Source organism: Chrysochloris asiatica, unplaced genomic scaffold (genome assembly GCF_000296735.1).
Source record: "Chrysochloris asiatica unplaced genomic scaffold, ChrAsi1.0 scaffold00182, whole genome shotgun sequence".
NCBI lineage: Eukaryota > Metazoa > Chordata > Mammalia > Afrosoricida > Chrysochloridae > Chrysochloris > Chrysochloris asiatica.
The window spans coordinates 3,082,462-3,088,066 of record NW_006408700.1 but is presented as its reverse complement, the minus strand read 5'-3'; the positions used below and the strand labels follow the sequence as shown (position 1 = coordinate 3,088,066).

The window sequence follows — 5,605 nt, the reverse complement described above, 5'->3', positions numbered from 1 at the left end:
CTATTGGTTCTTTTGGCAGTCCGTGGCACTTTCAGTATTCTCCTCCAACACCACAACTCAAAGGCATCAATTCTTCTACGATCTTCCTTATTCACCGTCTAGCTTTGTTATAATTAATAAAACAATACTGCTATATAATTGTTAATTAAAATTCATACTTTATTCAGATTTCCTTAGTTTTACCCAATGCCCCTTTTTTTTTTCTGTTCTAGGATCCCATGTCATAGCTAGACATCTTAAGGATTGTCTTGGCTGTGCTGTTTCCTAGCCTTTCCTTGATTTTGATTTTACTTGCCTTGAGGAGTACTGACCAAGTATTGGACAATATCCTTCAGTTGAGATTTGTCTTCTATTGTTCTCATGACTAGACCATGGTCAAGCTTGAGTACTGAGTTATAGTGCTGTTGGCATGAGTTTAGTGTTAAGGAATCAATAACACATATTAAATAATATACACAAATATTAGTGTCTTTAAACAGACACACATATAAAAAGTTATATATTGATCAGATGATGAAAATGTTGTGATTACAGGCCTGTAGGTACCCAATCCTCTATTTCTTTTAGGAGCAATGATTCTATAATCACTAATTTGGTATTGAGGACAAATTTTTAAAACAAACCTACCATAGCTCTTTCCTGCTCAGTGCACCCATGGCTCATGGTCCCAAGAAACATCTCAAACGTGTGGCTGCCCCAAAGCATTGGATGCTGGACAAAGAGACTGTTGTGTCTGCTCTGCGCCCATCCACTGGCCCCCACAAACTGAGAGAATGCCTCCCACTGATCATTTTCTTAAGGAACATACTTAAATATGCTCTGACAGGAGATAAAGTTAAAAAGATCTGTATGCAGCGCTTCATTAAGATTGATGGCAAGGTCTGAACTGATATAACCTATCCTTCTGGTTTTACGGATATTATCAAGCATTGACAAAACCGAAGAACATTTCCGTCTGGTCTCTGACACCAAGGGTTGATTTGCTGTTCATTGTATTACACCTGAGGAGGTGAAATACAAGTTGTGCAAAGTAAGAAAGATCTTTGTGGGCACAAAAGGAATCCCCATCTGGTGACCCATGATGCTCGCACCATACGCTATACTGATCCCCTCATCAGGGTGGATGATACCATTCAGATTGATTTAGAGACCAGAAAGATTATTGATTTCACCAAATTTGACACTGGTAACCTGTGTATGGTGACTGGAGGTGCCAACCTGGGAAGAATTGGTGTGATCACTAACAGAGAGAGTCATCCTGACTCTTTTGATGTGGTTCATGTGAAAGATGCCAATGGCAACAGCTTTGCCACCTGACTTCCCAAGAGAGATGAGAGACTGGTTGCCAAGCAGAGCAGTGGGTGAAGTGTTCTCTAGGTGATGTGAATGAGCAAATCTTTACATAATTAAAGATATTAAACACATAAAAAAAACATAACTACCATAAATAACGAGTTTGTTATACATTCATCTAAAAATATTTCTTAATTTCCATTGCAGTTCCTTGTTAACGTCAGCTGCAGCCCATATTAAATGATCTCTATAAAATTTTACCTGTATGTAAAATTAATGATATAGTCTGATGATATCCACATTCCGCTGGGTCACCGCTCCTCAGAATAGGCACAAATATGGATCTCTTCCAGTCAGTTGGCCACATAGCTATCTTCCAGATTACTTGGCAATCATGAGTGAGTACCTCCAGTGCCATCTTAGTTTGTTGAAAGATTTCAATTTGTATTCCATCAATTCCAGGTGCCTTTTTCTATGCCAATGCCTTCAGTGCACCTTGGATTTTTTTCTTCAGTGTCACTGGCTCGTGATTATATGCTACCTCTTGAAATGGTTGGACCATCTTCTTTTGATGCTTTCTGCATCATTCAACATTTTGCAAGTCAAGGATTGAAGTTTTTCATTGGCTCCCTCAGCTTGAAAAATGCTGAGCGTGTTCTTCCATCAGCCTTCTTCTAATTTGCCATACTGTGGTGGCTTGTGTGTTGCTGTGATTCTGGAAGCTATGCTACCAGTATTTTATATACCAGCAGGGTCACCCATGGTGGACAGGTTTCAGACGAGCTTCCAGACTAAGATAGACTAGCAAGAAGAAGAAACAGACTACTGCCTAATATTTAGTCACTGAAAACATGAATACCAGTAGAACACTGTCAGAAAGCACCAGAATATTTATTATTGAAATGATGAAAAGCACCAGAATACTCTCAGATATAGTACCAGAAAATGAGCCCTTCAGGTTGGAAGGCACTCAAAATATGATTGGGGAAGAGCTGTTTACTCAATGTTGAGTTGACCGTGAAGATGCGAACTGAGTAAAGCTTTTGGGACCTTCATTTGCTGATAGGGCACAACTCAAAATGGGAAGAACATCCATTAATGAGCTGTTGTTGTTGTTGTTGTTGTTGTTGTTGTTGTTATGTGCCGTAGAGTCGGTTCCGACTCATAGCGACCCTGTACAGGGTTTCCGAGGCTGTAAACCTTTATGGGAGCAGAAAGCCTCATCTTTCTCTTGCGGAACAGCTGGTAGTTTTGAACTACTGACCTTGCGGTTCACAGCATGATTCGTAAACACTACTCTACCAGAGCTGTAAACATCCATTAATAATTGGAATATGGAAAATGTGAAGTATAAATTTAGGAAAATTTGAAGTTGTCAACAGACAAGAGGCAGTTTGAACTTAACAACTGCTCCATGGAAGAAAGATGTGGCTATCTACTCCCATAAAGTTACCATCTCAAAAACACTGTACAGGGTTTCTGTGAGTTGGAATGGATTCAATAGCAGTGGGTTACATTTTAGCAGTGTTTGATATTTAGTTTTCAAGAGTTTGGTAATTTTCCAGGTATCTTTCTGTTACTTATTTATAATTTAATTTCACTGGGATTGTTTGCATTATTTTCATACTTTTACATTTACTGAGTCTAATTTGATGGCTACGATATGGTTTATCATGATGAGTGTTCCATATGCACTTTAAGAAAATATGAATGCTACTGCTCTTGAGTGGAGTAATCTTTAAATCAATATTAACACAATTTACTTGACAGTCTTATTTAAGCATTTTATACCTTTACAGATTTTTATCAACCTAGTCTAACAATTGGGAGCCCTGGTGTGGTGGTGTGGTCTAATGTGTCAAACTGCAAAGTCATTTTAACTGCAAGGTAAGTGGTTCAAGCTCACCAGCTGCTCCTTGAAAACCCTATACAGGGTCACTATGGGTCAGAATCGACTTGACAGCACTTAACAACAACACTAGTCACACACCAAGAACATGGAGACAGCCTAAGTGTCCATCTACAGAAGAATGGTTCAACAAACTTTGGTACATGGTTGCTATGTTATGTGCCATGGAGTCGGTTCCGACTCACAGTGACCCTGTATAGGGTTTCTGAGGCTGTAAATCTTTACGGGAGCAGAAAGCCTCATCTTTCTCCCACGGAACAGCTGGTAGTTTCGAACTGCTGACCTTAAGGTTCGCAGCCCAATTCGTAACCACTACACTACCAGAGCTCCTTTTTGGTACATGGTATGCTACACAAAACTGAAGAATAAAGATGAATCTGAGAAATATCTCATAACATGGATGAACCTGTAGGATGTTGTTGTTATTGTTGTTGTTGTTGTTGTTAAGTGCCACTGAGTTGCTTCCAACCCATAGTGACTCTATATAGGGTTTCCTAGGAGCAGCTGGTGAATTTGAACTGCCAACCAAGTGGTTCAAACCGACCTTGTGGTCGAGTGCTTATCCTACAGCACCACACTAGGAGTCCTGTAGGACATTATATTCAGTGAAATTAGTCAATCACAAAAGGACAAGTATTGTATGAGACCACCGCTGTAAAAAGCGAACACAAGGTTTCCTTGCTAAAAGAAACATAGTATGATGGTTACCAGGGATGTGAGGGAAGGGAAAATAATTCACTGGGTAGAGGGTAGACACATGCTAACTTGGGCAATGGGGAAGGCAATACACAATAAGAGGGGGTTTACCACTAGAAAAGCAAAGGGAGCGGAAGGTGCAGGGTGGAATCCAAGAGGTAAAGTGAATAGAAGTAAATATTATTAACTAATAGTACATGAAAAAGATTTGAACCACTGTAATGACATTGTATGGCTTGCTGAATGTAGAAATGATAATCTCTACTGTAAACCTTCACTCAATTCACAATACAATTTTTAAAAAATTAGAATGGAACACATAAAAATCGATATCCTAGGCAATGTTGTTGTTTTAAGTGCCGTGGTGTCGATTCCAACTCACAGCAACCCTATATAGGGTTTTTGAGGCTATACATCTTTGTGGGAGTAAAAAGCCTTAACTTTCTCCCATGGACCAGCTAGTGACCTTGAACCGCTGACCTGGTGGTTTGTAGGCCAGTACTGGTGCTGTGGGTTAATGTGTTGGACTATAAAGTCAGTTTGAACCACAAGGTTGGTGGTTCAAGCTCGACAGCTGCTCTTTGGAAATCCTACACAGGGTTGCTATGAGTTGGAACAACTCAATGGCACTTAACAACAACAACTTATCCCATAGATCCACCACATTCACATCCTAAGCTTTAGTGAGCTGAAATGGACATATACTGGCCATTATGAATCTGACAACCATATGGTTTACGATGCCAGGAGACAAACTGAAGTGGAACAGCATTACATTCATCGTCAAAAAGAACATTAAAGATCTGTCTTGAAATACAGTGCTGTCTGTAAGATGATAATATCCACAAGTCTACAAAGAAGATAAGTTAATACCACTATTATTCAAATTTACACACCAACTACTAAAGCCAGTGAGAATAAAATTGAAGACTTATACATCTTCAGTCTGAAACTGATCAGACATGCAATCAAGATGTGTTGATAAATACCAGTGATTGAAATGTTAAAGCTGGAAACAAAGAGGGAGGATCCATGGTTGGAAAATATGATCTAGGTTATAGAAATGATGCTGGAGATCGTATCATAGAATTTTGCAAGACCAACCACTTCTTCATTGCAAATACCTTTTTTAAGCAGCAATTTGGCCTGTATATTTCACCAGGTGAAATATACAGGAATCACACTGACTACATCTGTGGGAAGCAACAGTGGGAAAGCTCAAAATCATCAATCAAAATAAAGCCAGGAGCCTACTGTGGAACACATCATCAATTGCTCATAAGCACATTCAGGCTGAAGATGAAGAAAATTAAGACAAGTTCACAAATGCTAGAATATGACCTTGAATGAATCTGACTTGAATCTACAGGTCATTTTAAGAAAAGAGTTGATGCATGAGCCACTGAAGACTGAAGACCAGAAAGTTGAGAGATAACATCAAGAACATCATATAAGAAACCAAAAGTCATTAAAATGACAGGGAAGAAAAAAATTACCAAAATGGATGTCAGAAGAGATTTCTAAGACTTACTCTTGGAACATGGAATGGACGAAGTATGAATTTGGGAAAATTGGAAGTGGTCAAAAATGAAATGGAACGCATAAACATTGATATCTTAGGTATTAGTGAGTTAATATGGACTGGTATTGGTCATTTTGAATCTGATAACCACATGGTTTACTATGCAGAGAATGACAAATTGAAAA

At 38.9% G+C, this 5,605-nt stretch overlaps 1 pseudogene; it reads left to right on the top strand.

Moving 5' to 3' along the window:
• The first annotated feature begins 654 nt into the window (after positions 1-654).
• Positions 655-1,317, top strand: LOC102837273 (annotated as a pseudogene).
• Positions 1,318-5,605: the final 4,288 nt, after the last annotated feature.